The sequence below is a fragment of the Colias philodice genome, chromosome 26 (assembly GCF_061535455.1).
Source record: "Colias philodice isolate Cphi_HAF_F1 chromosome 26, ilColPhil1 Martin Lab GWU primary, whole genome shotgun sequence".
NCBI classification, from domain to species: domain Eukaryota; kingdom Metazoa; phylum Arthropoda; class Insecta; order Lepidoptera; family Pieridae; genus Colias; species Colias philodice.
The window spans coordinates 7117192-7137567 of NC_143111.1; the positions used below are offsets into that span (position 1 = coordinate 7117192).

General features: G+C 32.7%; 2 protein-coding genes across 5 annotated transcripts in view; one reads left to right on the top strand and one right to left on the bottom strand.

The window, feature by feature from the left end:
• The window catches only part of LOC149476987 (protein FAM114A2), a 180548-nt gene that overhangs the window by 93941 nt on the left and 66231 nt on the right, over window positions 1-20376 (bottom strand). The gene's annotated exons all lie outside the window — the stretch shown is intronic.
• The window catches only part of LOC149476989 (uncharacterized), a 124247-nt gene continuing 120930 nt past the window's right edge, over window positions 17060-20376 (top strand). For 2 of the 4 annotated variants that reach the window (XM_089711467.1, XM_089711468.1), the window contains exon 1: window positions 17060-17215. The gene's annotated coding sequence lies outside the window, so the exon portion shown is untranslated. The remainder of the gene's footprint in view (window positions 17216-20376) is intronic. The other 2 variants (XM_089711465.1, XM_089711466.1) reach the window with 1 other exon arrangement.

A 20376-nucleotide genomic window follows, 5' to 3' on the forward strand; every position in this document is an offset into this window, starting at 1 on the left:
TGAATTTGAATTTGAATTTGAATTTGAATTTGATTGTGTTCGTGTTCGTGTTCGCTGTTCGCTGTTCGCTGTTCGCTGTTCGCTGTTCGCTGTTCGGTGTTCGGTGTTCGGTGTTCGGTGTTCGGTGTTCGCTGTTCGCTGTCCGCTGTTCGCTGTTCGCTGTTCGCTGTTCGCTGTTCGCTGTTCGCTGTTCGCTGTTCGCTGTTCGCTGTTCGAGTTCGCTGTTCGCTGTTCGCTGTTCGCTGTTCGCTGTTCGCTGTTCGTGTTCGCTGTTCGCTGTTCGCTGTTCGCTGTTCGCTGTTCGCTGTTTGCTGTTCTATATCTACTTGAATTTGATTTTGAATTTGAATTTGAATATGTTCTATATCTATTTGAATTTGAATTTGAATTTTAATTTGAATTTGAATTTGAATTTGATTGTGTTCGTGTACGTGTTCGTGTTCGCTGTTCGCTGTTCGCTGTTCGCTGTTCGCTGTTCGCTGTTCGCTGTTCGCTGTTCGCTGTTCGCTGTTCGCTGTTCGCTGTTCGCTGTTCGCTGTTCGCTGTTCGCTGTTCGCTGTTCGCTGTTCGCTGTTCGCTGTTCGCTGTTCGCTGTTCGCTGTTCGCTGTTCGCTGTTCGCTGTTCGCTGTTCGCTGTTCGCTGTTCGCTGTTCGCTGTTCGTGTTCGCTGTTCGCTGTTCGCTGTTCGCTGTTCGCTGTTCGCTGTTCGCTGTTCGCTGTTCGCTGTTCGCTGTTCGCTGTTCGCTGTTCGCTGTTCGCTGTTCGCTGTTCGCTGTTCGCTGTTCGGTGTTCGGTGTTCGGTGTTCGCTGTTCGCTGTTCGCTGTTTGCTGTTCGCTGTTCGCTGTTCGCTGTTCGTGTTCGCTGTTCGCTGTACGCTGTTCGCTGTTCGCTGTTCGCTGTTCGCTGTTCGCGGTTCGCTGTTCGCTGTTCGCTGTTCGCTGTTCGAGTTCGCTGTTCGCTGTTCGCTGTTCGCTGTTCGCTGTTCGCTGTTCGCTGTTCGTGTTCGCTGTTCGCTGTTCGCTGTTCGCTGTTCGCTGTTCGCTGCTCGCTGTTCGCTGTTTGCTGTTCTATATCTACTTGAATTTGATTTTGAATTTGAATTTGAATATGTTCTATATCTATTTGAATTTGAATTTGAATTTGAATTTGATTGTGTTCGTGTACGTGTTCGTGTTCGCTGTTCGTGTTCGCTGTTCGCTGTTCGCTGTTCGCTGTTCGCTGTTCGCTGTTCGCTGTTCGCTGTTCGCTGTTCGCTGTTCGCTGTTCGCTGTTCGCTGTTCGCTGTTCGCTGTTCGCTGTTCGCTGTTCGCTGTTCGCTGTTCGCTGTTCGCTGTTCGCTGTTCGCTGTTCGCTGTTCGCTGTTCGCTGTTCGCTGTTCGCTGTTCGCTGTTCAGCCCTAAATAACATTATTTTATTATATTTTTATTATCATACATTCGTAGTCTATTCTATTGAACGCTACGCTAACAGAAAGCCACTTGGCTAGGGGGGCTGGGCTGTAACTACCCAGGGGCCTTTTTTTTTGGAAATGTTCATATTAGTTTCATACTTACTTTCGCAATTTTGTTATTTTAACACAATCAAATTTTATTTTAAATCGTTTCATTAGTTCAGGAGTCTATCGCGGACAAACAAAGTGACACGTATTTTTTTTATACATAATATATATATTATGTATAAAAAAAATACGTGTCACAATATATATATTATGTATAAAAAAAATACGTGTCACTTTGTTTGTCCGCGATAGACTCCTGAACTAATGAAACGATTTAAAATAAAATTTGATTGTGTTAAAATAACAAAATTGCGAAAGTAAGTATGAAACTAATATGAACATTTCCAAAAAAAAAGGCCCCTGGGTAGTTACAGCCCAGCCCCCCTAGCCAAGTGGCTTTCTGTTAGCGTAGCGTTCAATAGAATAGACTACGAATGTATGAGATTGACGTAAGCTGTAGATAAACGTTTATCTACAGCTTACGTCAATCTCATACATTCGTAGTCTATTCTATTGAACGCTACGCTAACAGAAAGCCACTTGGCTAGGGGGGCAGGGCCCCAAGAGTTCACGGTCCGGCCCTGTATAGCTATAGAAATGCTATAGAAGTACATATATTATGTCGGCAGAACACGCGAACGGCTAATTCACAATCAAAGTTGTAGCCGCTTGGATTACACCTTTACAACTCATGCGATACATGAGATTGTAACATTTGGTACTAATAATTATTATTACTATTAAAAAGTTATTATAATAAAGTACTGTTACCCGCGACTTCGTCGTCGTAGTAAAGGGAAATTAACAGTTATAGTACCATTTATCGGAATTCGGAGTTTATAAAATTTGGTATGATTTAAATATGCATCATAATTGATAATAATCGCATGGTAATGAGAGATATATATCTTTTCAGCTTATTATTTCAGTATGGGAAGTAAGGATAACAAAATTAAAAACTAAAATCAATCGATCTTACTTTATTAAATATTTTATTTTTCTAACAAATCGAACTCAATAATACATATTATGTAATACGTAGTACAAGGAAATAATATAGGTAAGGACACTAGTATAGGACGAAATTTTCATGAGCAGTCCAAATCTTACAGTAATGACTGTAAGATTCCAAATCCAATCAAGTCCAATCATTATCTAGTATAAAATTATTGTCTAAATTTTAAAATTTTATCATATTATGTTATTATAAAATGTCGCACCTTTGTTTAGCGCACTAGTTTTAACAATAGGGTAGCCGTTCAGCCCGTTGAAACACGCACGAAATATGCTAAAATAAGGGAGGCCTGCAAGCCACATTGCCCTTTCTTAGAAGAAAGTGATGTAAAACTAATGAGTTACACAATTTAGACCCGTTTAAATCACTTTTCGTTGAACAATAAGGTCTAATAGGCTTTTCTTTCAGGAACTTGATTGAATTAGGCAGTATAATATTATGTAAGTGCGATGGTGTTATCGTACCTATGTCGTTGCTCGTAGTAGAGATTCTTAATAAATATCGCAGTCGTCTTCTTCATTATTTTTTCAGGTCCTAAAAAGAATGCATTATTGAAGACATGTTCGTGAACAACCAAAATGCATATACCTAAAGACATTATGAAAATGAGGTTTTTTAATCTTTCGATAAGCGCGTCTGAAAATAAGCGCTGCAACCGCATTGCAGTATTATCACAGAATACTTAATAGTAGCTAAACGCTACAGAACGGACACTCTCCGCCTCCCGCCAAAATTAAACTTACCTCACCCCCGCGCGATCAGACATAAAATGGGCCATATTTTTCTGCAAGGACGATACGCAACGAAGATTGACAACATTAATCAAATTGACTTAAAGTAATTTTATTATTTTGGATTTGTGATTATCGTTTTTCGTAGAAAATGGTTAGATATTGTGCTGTTTACGGATGTATTTCATCAGAAAAACGCGAATTTTTTTTTACGCTAGTCACAAATGTGCCAACCATAAAGCGTTAACACACACATTTGCAGGCTCTACAGTGTGACTGTCAAAACGATCATTTTGTATGGAGTGTCCGGGGTGTGGTATTATTATACTTTATTCATTCTAGTCTTTTTTCAGCGCCTACATGAATCTATTTACTTTTAAATGTTTGTCATATTTTATACTGTTATTCATGTTTTTGTGATTGTTGAGTCAATATTTATTGCATAGTATTATTTAGGAGTACACGGAAAAAAACAATTAGGCAACAGACATTAGGCAGACTTCAATCAGCGACCAATGAATAATAAATTATAGTCGAGCCAATTTAATAGGCAACATTTGACGTCTATCAATTTTATCTTCGAAGAGATGTAACCTGCTTAAAAACATCGATTAAAGTGAATTAATCGATACGGATTTGAAACATTTGTCAATCGAATTTATTAATTTATGATGATTTTTATTCACAAGTAATCAATGCATTCGATTCTAGATGTCAGATTTCGATTTTTAGAGTAACGTCTCTGGTATTTAAAAAGAAAAAAGGTTTATTGACACAAAATTGTAGCGACGTCAGTTCTTCAATTCAGAAATTGTTTATTATGTTTAGAATGGTTTATCAGTAAAATGAAATCTTAAAATTACTTGTATTGGTCATTATTATTATAAATATGTGGTCGTAATTGAAAAAAGTTAAGCAAATGTGCAGTTCTAACAAAACGAAATATCATGTTATTCTATGTTGTCGTTACTAGGTTACGTTGTTGAATTTTGTTGAACTGTCAAATGTTGCCTATTAAAATGGCTCTACTATAATTACAATTCCAAGCGAACTCATAAATCCATTTTAAGTTTTAACAATCATGCAAATAAAACGTTAGTGCTATTAAATAATTTCAGGGGAACAAAAAATGACCCAGTTAAAATTGTTATACCGTGTATAGTATATACTGGTCATTTTTACCTCTCCCCCTTCCCCCTAGTTTCCGGGGTAGGCCGCGCGTGACGTTGGTCACGCAGTCGTGGCACGCGAGAGGAAGTTGCTAGCGAATGGCTTCGGATTTGTTTATGGCGTTATTTTATAGACGTTTATTGCGATATTGTGAATTACGGTTTCGTTTCAATTGAGTATGCATGCGTTTGGTCGGAGGGAGAATGAAATTTAGTGATTATCATGCATAGATACACGTAGGTTGCATATAGTATTTATACTTTCGTTACTTACTTGTATTTTGCCCCCGAAGCAAGATTTAGGCTGGGTTCTTATAATTCTTCCTATTGTTATGTACGGAAAAATTAATGTATAGGTAGGTACAATAAACAGTTTTAAACATTCATGATTCATATTTAACTACTAAACACTTAGATACTTATTATTTTTAATAATAACTGTTCTTTTAATAATCGCTTGTCCAACTAGACTGCTTGCTTATTTCCCGGCATGAGCTTATCAAGTTAGTTTTATTGTACTAGCTGGAACCCGCGGCGTCACGCGCATGGTAACCGATTAAAAAGCCTATGTGCTAATCCATCTATCTTTCTTTAAAATTTCATACAGATTCGATCAGCTGTTTTGTGTAATGATAAACATATTTTTGTTTTACTGACTGTCGCTCTTATAATTATAGTAGGATAGGATAATATTAAGTATTAGAATTACAGAGGGTGGCGAATTATACCTAATTTTCATATTATAGCCATACTTTAGCTAGCTACTATTATAATTAAGTATTATAAAAATATGAATGAAAGTGAAATGAACGAACATACAAGTAATGAACATCGACAACAATGGCCCAGTATCACAAAGGCTGTCAGAGTCGTGTAGCGGTCGCGGTTTGAATACTGAGTGCTGGCGACGCCGACGTGTGTACGGTGGTAGAGATAGCGATTAAATACAATTTTATATTATACTAGCTGTCCCAGAACATCGTATAATATAGCCTTTCCTTCTTACTTAGAGGTATGAATAGATGCTGTTAGTTTACCAGACCTACCCGATATGCACGTAAATTTTCATTTTAAATAGTAGAACGAGTAAATTTTACTGGTAAGTAGGAACCTACATTCGCCTTCCAATGCGTTAATAGAGCCCCATGACAAATGTTACACAAATTCTTTTATCCCCTTACGCACCATTTCTTTTACTTAAATATCGATATGTGCTATTTCTATGCATTTTGTTGAAAATAGCTAAAATGCTTAAAATTGATTCATATTGGAGACAACTTCATAACGCTCTCACTGCCATCACTCTCCGAGGATTTTCGTAAGAAATATCAGTATAAATCTAATTCATATGCGAGACAATAAGCTCTAGCGTGTAGCGTTTTATTGACGATTTCTTCTATTGTATGTATATTTAATGCGATCGTCAGATGTGAGAACTATTTCCTTTGTTGTTTCGATTATCCATACGTTCGGGAGCTAAGTGATCCATCTGAATGACGTAACAATACATTTTGCGTCAGATAAAAAGGTATGAGTTACAATGTGTAGTGATTGCTTGATAGTCTAACCGTGTGTAATATGACCTAAGGCAACCACTGAAAATCAGTGTATTGCACTGAGTGGTAGGCGTAATGTGGCATGGTCGCGGAAGAATGCCAACCAATACCCGCGGCCCCATCATTAAAGCGGCTCGACGGAACACAGTCGGTAAGAATCCGACATAACCCACGGCTCCTTCCCCAGGGGCCGTGGGTATCTTTGAAGATTTCCCCACTTAAAAAAAACGCGTAATGCGGCATACATAATATATTATTAAGTTACCTGTTTCATTTTATTTGTATCTTTTTTATGTATCCATAAGAAACGTATTTCATTTCATTTCGTTACATTTCATATATGTACCTATATACTATATACTGATTTGATAATCTATAAAATGTTCGGTATAGATACATACTTAATACACAGGTACATAGCTACATAAGTAGAGGCAATTTCTTCATTTAGCATCTGCTCAACTACTTGGAAACCATTAGCGAGTTTATTGTTTGACATTGATTATCGTACATAGATAATTAGTCGATTGAACATAATATCACACATCAACAAACACACGTTAATACGAGAATAAATACATCTTCTGTTCTTGTAAAACACAACAGAATAGCAATAGATTATGATAAATTTATTAACATACGTTTTTGAAGTGTTTATTAAACGACCTGGAACTGTTATATCAGTAAAGAATAAAGGTTTGGACTAACATAAAAACAACTAATGACCTACTCGGTAATTTTCCCAGAAAATCGATCAATAAAACAGTCGTCAATAAAGCCTAGAACTCTATATTTCTAAAACCGGGTCTTTAATATATAAAGTATCATTAAAATCAGTATTTATAATTAAATATAACAATAATATAATTTGTTACGGCTTAATATTAAAATTTTACTTACCTTCGACATGAAAACCTCAGTTATTTCCGGAACGTCGGTTAAAATCATTAATCATATTAAGGAATTAATCTTTTAGCATTATTTGTACAGCCTTGATGGAGTGTCTTTGAACAAACTGGTACAATTGTGAGGAAAAGCAATTTATTTATTGCTCGAAGCCGCAATCTGTGATGATTTGCACAACGATTATTAAAATGTATTACGGTATAGGTATGTATTTATAGAAAACTGGTAATTTCTTTTTGTTTTAATTTTATGGTTTGAATAGCTTTTTTTCCTATTTCCAAATATAGGAGCTCCATAAGCTGCAATCTTTTCAATTTTTGTGATATTATCGTTTTAAATAAAATAATTGTTCCATTTTCTTTGGGGAAAAAAGTACTTGGATGAAAATTCGAATAAACATGAACATAAATATTCCACTATTGAGAAGACGATAAAAGAGAGGTTTGCTATTTCTATAGTTTATTTGTGTTATTTTAATAGTAACTATGCAATTTTTGTTACACCATAGTTTAGTATTATTAATGTATTTACAATAGAAATGTGCTAACTGACTGCACATAATAAATGAGATAGCGTAAGAGCTAACTTTACTTTTCTTAATATTTTCTAGTATTTATGTGGTTTCTAGAAGAAGTATTGGTCTTGTTAGTTTATTAATATTATATTTAAAAGTTTCCTGGTTCTAGCTTGGCATTTATGTAAGGTAAGATATTTTTTGTTCAAATATTTATTGAACAGTCTTTATCTACTTGCATTTGAAGATCGATTTTCGGAATCTCCAGCACGTAGTTTCGGTAGGTATCTTTCAGCTTCGTAGGTATTGAAATAAAGCTATAATTTTTGTGATATTGTGTCCTACATTATACTCTTTGAATAAACTCAATATCTATATAATCAGAACATAATAATTAACACGTAATTTCTACACATTATATGTATGTACTTGAGAAATTATATTGATATTATTACTCCACACAGTAGGTTGCCTGGAAGAGATCACTCTTAAGTGATAAGGCCGCCTTCTGTGCTGGACTAGTTTTAAGTTTTAATTTTAAGAATTTATTTGTATGCCAGCACAATAAAGTGTTAATAAATAAATAAATACGCTGCCGATCCGCCCTGGCTTCGGTCATATTACATGTACTGCCCACAGCTATCAAGAATCACGTACGTTTCCAACTCCAGTTCCTGATATTAGCACGTTCATACATACAAACTTTAGATTTCTAGTACCTATGTATTTATTTTATCAGAGAATAATGAATTAAACTCTTATCTATATAAACCTTAAATAAATCCATCGCCAGCTCTTACACAAAAAGGATCTACGCTAGGGCACGCGCAGTGACAGGTGCGCGCGCGCATCTGTCTAACATAACGAGGTGAAGCCATTGACGCAGGTCCCGTCATAGTTGAATACATTCGAACCTTCCTACTCAATAAGTTTTTGTTTAGTCACCTGATAGATAGATAGGCTATGCAAGAAACAATCAAATTGATTATAGTTTATTTGGACTAGTATAGTTTAAATAATAATTTGATATTGAAGTTAACTTTTATAGTATTTGTTTACCTGAAAATATAGGTTAATCTTCAATTTATGAGCGTAGAATACCTATCTGTACTGTCTGCTTCTTATTGCGCAAACTTAGCTTATCCATGTCGAAAGTATTTCGATGAAATAATGTATGTTACTTATTTCATATATTTTGTACACAAAATAATGACAAACAGTTAAACATAATATCATGAATTATGTGGTGAGTATCGTGTGGAATTTATTTAATTTATTTGGTAGGTTATATCTATTTTCTATTATCTATATAATACCTATTAAAATTGCGTTTTATGTATTATTTTAGACTTAAAAGTACGCATTTTCCTCTTTCCTTTTCTTTATTAGTCTTGACACATTTTTTACAATTACAAAAAATAAAAACAAACTCTGAAACAGTAGTATAACTAAGAAGGTTACCTGAAAATACATTGTTACACGATGTAAGTGCAAACATACACACATTATCTCATATAAATACAATAGCATAGCTGACAATACAATCTTAGGGGCTTTAACCTGAAATATCTAGTGTACAAGTACCATATCCACCAGACCCCAAAATAAGTCCGTCATTATATGCTCCGTCGGCGATTTCAGCCAGCCAAGCGGTAACTTCCTATGTTGCAGCTATGGTAGAAGATATCTATGTACCTTATTAGATGAAAAGTTTACTGATTTGTACCTTATGATTATGGGAGTAGGGTATGTTCTTGAGTGTGTGACGTTTTATGGTTTTAAACGTAATTGAAGACGATCGAATGAAATACGTATTGCTTACACCAGTGTGAGTATGTAGCTGTAGGTACAATATTAAGACATTCATATTTAAATGTGTTTTTTTTACTTCCGATATTGAAGGAAAGCAGTAGCGTTCAAACTTAATGCCTACGCAAATTCAAATGCTTGCTTCTGCGAACTTTGAAGCAATTTATTGTACGTAAATTGATCTTCTGATTTCCGAAAATTAAGGATTGATTTGAATTCGGACGGACATGACCGACATCTTAATAAGATATAAAGGAATTCTACAGTTGAGTAAAATATATTTGTTAGATGCCGTGTCTTCGACATAAAGTGACGTATAGAGAAAAATGTATTTATTTAAGTGACAAAAATGCTCTACAGCATAATATGTAGGTACATTTATAATACACGCATGCATAAATCACACTTATTTTAATATAAATGAAACATTACTTGACGCCTTTTCACTTCAGAACTTTTTTATACAAACTAAATTGCATGAGCACATAAATATGAAACATACGCATTATTTACATTATACTGTACAAATGTAAAATAAATAAATCACGCGTCAACCATTAAAGCGTATCGTTTCAAAGTGTCAAAGCGTTGGGATGACACGAAGTGTGCATTAAGTGAAAATTGGAGAATTACAGCACACGCAACACTTTCCACCATTATCAATTTTCAAACACACGGACGGTTGTTAAAGTTACATTACCCTACTTTAAATAGTTCCTATAGTGATTTTAGTGAAAATATAAGTATGTTTGTTTAATTAATAAGTCAATTGAGCAATATTTGTGATTTGCAGGTCTTAGTGTTTTATTGTAGGTAGGTAAATGTCGGAATAATGAAAAATTAACGACCTCTTGGTTGGTAGCATTCAAATCTATAATTTTTATTAAACTCAAAAAAATAAACTCATTTAATTGTTTAACTAAGGGCCGATTTTTCAATCCATGGTTAAAACTTACTCGCCCAATAAAGTATTATTACACGATAACATTAAAATGTAACCCGAAAGCTGTCAAATACAGGAAAAGAATACATTTTTGAAATGGTAGTTTAATACGCTATTCGACGAATAAGTATTAACCAAGGATTGAAAAATCAGCCCTAAGGGATTCTATTTCTTAATCTAACTTAGCTTATGTCTAACTTAGGCTAGTTAGACATGAGATAAAAAATGGATAAAAATGCACTAATGCAATCAGCAAACAAAATAATAGCCATGGCTGCCTGAAATTGATAAAAATTTCTCAAACATTCACAAAGTTATTTAACTATTTATCAAAAATATGTTTCTGCCAGTTTATAAATGGCTTCTGCAGTTGACCCAATGTAAAAAATAAAAATGGCGTGGTTCACAGTCAAATGCAATGCAAATCTAGTAACACAAAATGTATTTTAAAACATTCATTCACAAAAATTCGACGCTCGTTCGCGTGACTATTAATTTCTTTAAAAATATGTTGAGTCGCGTGTCCAAAGAAATGTTTCTAAATAACAGTGATTATTGTCCACGTCTAAAGCACTCAAAAATGATTTATTGTTTATACAGGTCCTTCGAAAGTGGGAGGGTTAATAAATGTGTATGTATATCAGATTTTATTAGGTCGAGATAAGGCGGTTTGTTATAAGGCGTCAAAACAAAAGAAAAATCGTGTTAAAGGTCCAGGAGGATAAATCTGAAGGAAAGTGTGAATTAGATTTAGATAACTAGTTAATAATAGCTATACAGGGTGTCCCACTATCGGTATACTAAGCGCGAAGGGACTTGTAGTTTTGCATACACGTAAAAAATACTTAACAAAATTACGCCAAAATTTTTTTGCTAAATTTTTCCTTAAAATTCATGTTTTCTTCTCTAGCTTCGCGCATCCGGCATATAACGCATCGCTAATGTGAGCATTTTGTCTATGAAAACTTAATCTTAACGATAGCTCACTTGCGGGTGGCAAAGTTAGGCGGGTTGCTTGTTAGGGGTGTACACAAAGAGTTTTAAGAATTCATCTATTTGAAAAAAAATACATCTAGAATTTTATAAGTATTTTTTACGTACTCAGCGTATGCAAAACTATAACCTCCATTGAGCTTAGAATACCGACGTTGGGACACTCTGTATATTAAGAAAAATTACCACCACAAATAGGTAGTAACACAATAGGAGGAATTCAATGCAGAACACTTAAATAATTGGATAACATTACGTATGCATTTACTAGATAATGAGAAAAGTCAGCTGATTTTTATTAATTATAAATTAATATGATTAGCATTAAACGTAAGTCTTAAAAATGAGTAAATTATTTAGAATTCAAATATTTTAAGAATAGAGCGTTTTATATTCAGATTTATTTTATAAGTCACAACACGCAAGTTCTGTTGCTTGACCAAACGACGGAAAGTTACATTTTAGGGTTAGCATCTTATGAATAAAAATTGAAAATTACATATTCATTTTCCTCTTGGTGCCTAATATAACAAAAATCAAACTGAACAAGGAAATTGACAAAAAATGCTACTCATGCTAAAAACAGAAAATATTTGTAAAATTTAGAGCCCATAGATGTAACACTAGCTGTGCTCGGCGGTTTCACCTATACATTGCTCCGCTTCTGTTGGTCTTAGCGCGATGATATTGTATAGCCTTCCTCGATAAATGGGCTATCTTAACACCTAAATAAATTTTCAAATCGGACCTGTAGTTCCTGAGATTAGCGCGTTCAAACAAACACACTCTTTAGCTTGATAATATTCATATATGTATCATATTCACGGCATAAAATAATCTAAATCAATTAACCAAGGACAAACTTAAGAAGCTCAAGACGATTTAAGCATTACCTACTTAAGTAAACATTACATAAACCGCGGTCAAGTTGCGTAACTTATTCTCAGTTACTCCTGCTGATTAATTACCATCCTAATATTATTTCAACATTCACAAAATTATGTTGGCGTAATTTATTAACGCGCGTTTAAACAATATAAGACAATTCATCACTTAATTTGATGTAGTTGGTTGAATCCGACATAATTGATAATGTCCAAATGATAAAACATTCAGTTTTGACTTTTTATGGCAGAATGTTGTTTCATCGTTGTATAAAAATACACCATCAATTTTTACGAGGAAATTAATTGCAATCTGTTCGACTTTCGGATTTACAGCGCGTACAGTATGACAAAAAAATATTCATTACTCCTTAATAGTTTGGTAAATTGCTGTTCTTATGAAACTAAACTTTTCTCCACCGACGTTGCGCCCCATGCAAAAGTCGTAATGCCGTAACTGAAGTTGCTGTAAAAAAAGAACAAAAATATTAAAAAAAATATATAATTTAATACTATAGCTAAAAAGTACTACTAAAGTACTACTTTACTATGATAAAAATATATAATATTATAAAAAGTTAGGAAAAAAAGCACTTGATTAATTATCATTGTTGTCTGTTGATTTCAACAGTGTCTACAAGATTAATTATTCCTGGACAGTTTTTATACTACCTATTCAGTGTTATAACTGCTACATGAAAGTTTATGTCAAATATGTTATCACGTCTATCTTTGCAGAATTTAAACATATACATAATATTTTTTTTGATTTCGATTAATCGCTGACTGCCACTGTGTTGCAAATTTACTATGACTATGTTTAATGTGAGTCTATAGATATGACTCTGTTCGTCTGTTTGGTAACCATATTATACGTAACGTATTTCATTGTAAACATTTATAAATTGTTTTGATATTAAATAAATATATTTATGGTGATTGGTGATGCTAATAGATCCTTTGGTTAGTAGATATATTCGTAGACGTTAAAATAATGTCACAAAGTTGATGTGATGTAGTCTGAAGTAGATCGCCATTCCATAGTAGTGAATCTGTCGATTCTGCGTCTGATCAGGGGCGTAGCTACCGCCGTATCTGCGGTATCAATTATACGGGGCCCCCGCGCTAAGGGGGCCCCCAACGTGCGCTTTTGTAAGAAATCTTTACCCTTCCTAAGGGCCCCCAAAAAAATTTTTATACGGGGCCCCGCCAAGGCACGCTACGCTTCTGCGTCTGATACAACAGGATTTCCATAGTTCTGAAAAAAATTAAAAAAAAACAGAGTTGTTATACGTTTCCTCGCAAGTGAAGTCAATTTATTATGAAGAATATTTTAAAATATTGTTTAAAATAAATGTACAAAACCAATTACATTTTTTTTTCATAAATACACCTATGATTCTCGACTCTGTCAAATTTATAAATTTAAACAGAATACAAAAAAAAAAAACAAGTTTTAATTCAAGAAGCTTTTGATGTAATAAATAAGTAATTAATAGAGTTAGAGCGAAAAAATGTTATTGAAAATTAATTACTGTACTAACGAAATAGCTCGTAATTAGTTAAATTGTAATTATTTTAAAATAATTTATTGTAATTGTGACGAATAGGATTGAGTATTCTGAAAGCTATGCTATAAAATGAAATATATCTTGTACTGAATTTTATTATTTTACTAGTTAAAGTGAAGACATTTTCGAAGGCTGATATAAAAATAAATATTGTCTGCAAATTGAAAGAACACGTACTTAAATTACTAACTACTGAATAGTTTTGTGAAAAAGGTAGGTAGAGTCCAGATGTATTTCACATACTTTATATACTTTACTTTGTTTTTCATACAATTACAGGGCTATTTTTTTACAAAAGAGGCCAAAATTATGAGGAATCTATCACCATTGAAAATTCTAGATGAATTAACTTTTGCTACGTTGTTATTCAAACTCAAACTCAAACATTTATTTATACAAATAGACTTTTTCTAGAAGCACTTTTGAATCGTCATTACCATTGAGGCACAAATTGTAATTGTATAGCGTGGTACTATCTTAGCTTGGTTTATGTGACATGACCCTAATTCTTAATCATTGTCAAAATTAAGAGGAAATACCAGTAGCGGCTCTAAGACGCTTTTAAGTTTTTATACGATATATCCGGTTCTAAGCCATTATACTAAATATCCATTGGAACTAATTTGTCTGTATGTATGTCTGTATTATGCATGTATAATTAAATGGAAGAAAACATCATATTGTTTTAATTTATGCATTTATTATCATGTAATTTATGCAATGAATTCTCGTGATTGAGCTTAATATATAATGGATGGTAATTTGCATGAGAATTAGAATAAAATTCGTTTATTGTGGTAGAACATAATATAGTTTATGAAATAATTTTGGAAATAAGATGCTGGTGGGTTGTAAAAATAAAGTCAAAAAAATTCTGAGGAAAGAGGAAAGAAAAATAATGTTTGATGATATCGTATATAAACATATTTTAAAATTTTGGACAGATCTTTCAGGCTTCGTTTTTTGAGTCGTAGAACTAGTCTAGTAATATTTATTATATTATGTGGTCGTAGGGATAAAATATAGATACATAAGTTAGAATATGATTTTCGAACTACCTACTGTCCATATTTTCCTGACACTTCGTATTCCATTATAAACTCTTAGCATTTCTAATTACTTTCAAAAGCGTTACAGTAGGTACTTCCGGAGCTTATTCCTATTAAAGTTCATTAAAACCGGTCGTATATTATACAAAAACACTAATAAAGAGTGTTCAATTGGTTGTAAGTAATGTGATTAAATATTTTACCACATATGACATAACAACTTTAAGAAACTATTAAACCGCAAATTGTTTTTTTAACCCATTGACCACCGAACGCCCCGATCGGGGCGCGACACAATAGATTATCTATTGTGTCTGTGATTCCGGGGACTGATGGATAAGTACTTATACTTTATTGTAATTTCGTTGTTTCTCTTTTATTTCTAACTTTACTTACAGATTTTTTTCTATCCAAGCCACGAGATCTTTTTCAATAAGTAAAAATTGCATGCAAATAAAAAATACAGTTGATTGACAAACACATACCCAAGTACTGTATATATCACTTAACACATAAACACGTACAAATACAAGTACATGTATACCATAAAACACATAATTCGTATACAACACAATGGTCTATTATTTCATCTAATAGCGGTACCACATTGAGTGAGTCAGATTCATATATGTATCTGAATCAGTACATTAACCCCTGGATAATCTTATTGACACTAACTTAGTTGTAGTGATTTTGGGCTTTATCATATGATTTACTAGTATCTATTTTTTAATATTATAAAGCTGAAGAGTTTGTTTGTTTGAACGCGCTAATCTCAGGAACTACTGGTCCGATTGGAAAAATTATTTCGGTGTAAGATAGCCCATTTATCGAGGAAGGCTATAAGGCTATATGTCATCACACTAACACCAACAGAAGCGGAGCAATGCGGGTGAAACCGCGGAGCACAGCCTGTTACGTATATTTTGAGTGTGTTTTCCATAGATACTGCTTTCCGAATCGGTGGTAAATGTTTAAATTGTTATGACGATTTAAAAGTGCTTCTAGAAGAAGTATAATGAATAACTAAATATTTGAGTTTGAGTTTGTTTTGTAATCTGTTGTAGTTTCGCCTTCGCTTCGCTCGCGTCGTTCGTGGAATTTATCGACATAAAATGAACTGTATTTGATAGAATGGATTATAATTTGATTATTTGGAAAGTTATATTTTTCTATTTAATAGATACATTTTCTCTTTCGAGTTTAAGTATGTAGAGATCGCAGTGACATTTTTGACTCTACTTTACGTACGTTTATGGTACAATGCTTAAATGCGGCTTAAAATTAGACAAGCTTTTTTATGACTAAATTCATTTTAACTTTGACCAGGATAAGGAAAAATCTAGACATATAATTCGAGATTATTATTTCTTTAAATATGATCTCCTTTTCACTTGAACTGTCAGTTCCACATAGTTAATTTATAAAAACCAAGCTTTTTATTATATTTCTTTATTCTTACGAGTCTAATAAGAGTCTCATAAGAATCTAAGAGTATATCACTGGACTATACATTAAGGGCCGATTTTTCAATGCTTGGATAAAACTTATCCGTCCAATAAAGTATTACACGATAATGTTAAAATGTCACGTAAACTGTCAAATACGGGCAATACGTTTTTAAAATGGAAGTTTTATACATTATTCGACGAATAAGTTTTAACCAAGGATTGAAAAATCAGCCCTAAAACAACAAACCATTTTATATATACGATTTTATTAATTATGTAGAGTTCTACTGAAGGTTAAAATTTATTTCACTAAAGCCTTAAATTTAGCCATAAATTATTTTAAAGTCAAGCTCTTGATCTACATTTGATACATATTAATTATAATTAGTTATTTATAATCAATTTATCCAATAATAAAATATAAAAGACTGATTATGTATTTATTTATTTTAATTTATTCCCTAAGTTTGAGATAGCTCTTCACGGTATCAATGTGGATTAATATATCTTATTTTATAAGCATTTAATAAGTGTGCTTCTATGTTCATAATATTTACTCTACAAATCCTTAGTTCCTCATAAAAATATTAACTTCATAATAAGTGATTGCTTTTACAATTACCTATAGAGTATTTTAATTTATAAACTGACCAAATTTTTCAAGAGCATTAACTCAAGAATATAATATCTAACCTACTTCTGCAAAACGAGGGTTCCCTTTGTATTATGTTTTCATATTACTGATAAACTTACGTAGGTTGTATCGCTCTTAGAGCCTCTATGTATCCTCTACGCACCATAAAACAAAAACATATATCCAAAGTGATATCTCTTGTAAGACAAACTCAAACGACACAAATGTTCAAGCATCACATTAAACTTGGCTATTACTCAGCTACTATGGATTTTAATGTTTGCTATTGTTTTTTATTAGTGGCAGGATGACAGGTGGCTAGCCGCGCCAGTCACCGACCGACCTGCGTAGGAGACGGTTGCGCCCGCGCATGTATCGATTTTTTTACGTGTAGTGTGTGACACCGTGATTTTTGTGTTCTGTGATTCAACTATACTGTGTGTGTGTGTTACAGACGTACAGATATACGGATGAACAACGGTTAGTTCTGGGTAATTTGTATAAGTTATAATTTTTATTGTTATGCTATTATAGTCACGATGGACCTTGCTTGGTTTTTTATTGTTAGCCATTTCGGTTTTTGTTCTATAAATCCGAAATGCCTAGTGATTAATTGTGGTGTTAATTTTATTTTATAGTGTTGAAACTGCTTTGTTAGGTTATATTTAATTGAGACTAAAATGCGTGTTTTTTGTTGGTGCCTGCGTTGTGAATTTTAATAATTAAAAATACATTGACTTAAATGTTCATAGAATTTAAGCTGTGATATATTTACTATTCGGTACATTATTTTATGTAAACATAAAAAGTATAGCAATACTTAATTTAAAGTTAGCTTTAATCAATGGTAGAGCATTCTATAAAAATGTTTATAATCTATGGCAGATTTACGTCAGAGTTACGTGATATGCGAATGAGTTTTATGGTTTAAAGATTAAACCAAATATTTTCTGTTAATTGAAGTATTTACTTTGCCTCAGAAATTCGATAACACAACACAATTATCCTTTTAAAAAAACGCCATTAATTAAAATTAATTGTATTTATCGTATTTATAAGTATTTTTTGTTGTTGTATCGGTCCTATTAAATATACTATCCAAACTTCACAACGACCAAAGGTAAATATATAAAAAAAAATTACAAAATTTTCCAAAAAAAATTTTGTGTCGAACACCCAACGTCTAATACTGTAATTGGCTTCTTACCATCAAGCTTATCTACTTTATGGTACACATAAAAGTTTCCTTTTGAGAGCTTGATTATATCTAGCAGTTAAAATGTATAAAAGTGCGTTACTATGTTGGTTTGAAGGAAATTATATTATAAAAAAGCCCAAAAGTAATATACTAGGGTACCTTTTCAGCATGCGTAAAACGTATTGATGTTAGTTATTTCTTGTACCTAGTAATGGAAAATTATGTTAAATAGAAGATTTAAATATATAAGTTATCAACGTAGTTAATGGTCTAATTTTCTAACTCCTCATAGAACATCCATACTAATATTATAAATGCGAAAGTAACTCTGTCTGTCTGTCTGTTACTCAATCACGCCTAAACTACTGAACCAATTTGCATGTAATTTGGTATGGAGATATTTTGATACCCGAGAAAGGACATAGGCTACCTTTTATTGCGAAATATGTACCACGAGCGAAGCCGGGGCGGACCTCTAAGTATATATAAATCTGAAAACATTAGAATATACTAAATACTATTATTAGACTTTAAAGAAATAAACTTTATATAAATCAAGTTATCACATAGTGAATGAAATAGACACTCGAAAGGAAATAGAGCGGAACAATATTTGTCTTTAATATTAATTAATATAGTGTTTCAATCGTATTGTCTCTACATCGCATTTTATTGATTTTTCCTTTTGTTCATTGAATATTCTTTAGAATTAAATTAAATTATTGTGATTATTTTTTATCTATTAAAGAGAGGTTTCCAATTTCGTTTAAAGCTTTAAAGTAGGAATATTACCATAGAAACTTAGATTACAAAATAAAAGACAGATGGAGCGATGCCGAACTAAACCGAAAGATTTATCGTCATTTCCATAAAGCTATGTGTGCTGTCATTTCGCCGCTGCACTGTACGAACACGGTGCTTCTGTGTGCGTGTTATGTTACCAGATAATGAAAAATTTCCCAAATTTTTGCCCGACTACGGAAGAAAGAGGGTTATGTTTTTCGAGTGTAGGTATGTATGTATAATATTTCTTTGACACGCCCTGCAGTGTAAACTGTTGGATCGATTTTGAGTTGTGACTTGTGAGGTGTCATTGCAATCATCTGAATTATGAAGGTAGCTGTGGTGGTAGTGACGTAGGCTACATAAATTATTAGCAGTCATGTTTTAATTTTTATTTTAATATAAATTCGGGTTTTTGATATTATTTTATAATATTGTAAAAATTATTTTGTTACATAAAGCACCTATCTACTAAAGTTATACATGGACAAAATAATTTTATTCAATTTTTATGAAATAAATTACATTAAATTTATTAAATAAATTACATTAAATTTATTAAATAAATTACATTAAAAAAAGTTTTTATTTTTCAAAACATATGAATGCGAATAGCGGTGTTTTTAGTCGAGAATGCGGGACATTTTATTTTCATCATATCCATCATGGAGTTCACATGAATTAAATCGCAAGCGAAAACGACGCTTTTTATAAAAGTAACAAAAAAATGTATAATGCTTTTTAAAATAATCTAATAATGACCATGAACTTTTATTGCACTATACAAATAATCACATTCACGATCGAAAAATCCAACAGCACTACCCCGAATATCTTTTAACCATTTTACCCCTAAAAATGGCAAATTCATTTTCAAAATACTGGCAGCATACGTTGAAGTTTTGAATTCCTTCGTATTTGTAAAATTATTATTTGTATACAAAATTAAATAAGCCAAATAATCTACAGAAAATCTGTAAAACGATGTTTTATCTTTTTGTTTGTTTTCGGGAACAAGTTTTACAGCGTTTTAATATCACAAGACAGCATTTTTTTACTAAAATATCAAACCCCTTTTGACGTATTGCATGACACTAGAATCGCTATAGCACTAGCGGAGGAACGTATTCGTTTTTGATTTCGTATTTTCTTTGACAAGGGCGATGAATGATTGACATGCTCTATCTGTATTTTATTTTGTAATCTAAGCATAGAAATCTAAATAACAAGACACATAGAAGTGCTGTAATGTCATAATTCGTATGAAAACCGCTGTCGCCAAAATCAACACATTCAAACCGAGAGCTAAACAGCACACACAAGTAAACTATGCCTTTTATTGGACAGCTTGATTTTAGAGAAAACTAACTTAACTATTAAATTAAGCTTTTGAATATGTATCCTAACGCACGAATTTACGGTTTATTTTAGAATAACATCCCTAAGTATATGAGACTTTTTGCTCCAATACGAACAAACGTGATAATAAGAATGGTCGACTGTGTCATTCATTGTTATTTCGATTACTATGGTGACACTCGTAATACTTGTAAATATTCTATAATTTTAAGGAAAAATGGCATTATTTCTAAAAAAAAATATTTTCCGATGAAATATTATTCCTTTATAAGTATAATTACAACTTGTGGAAGAATTTCCGCAATGGGAATT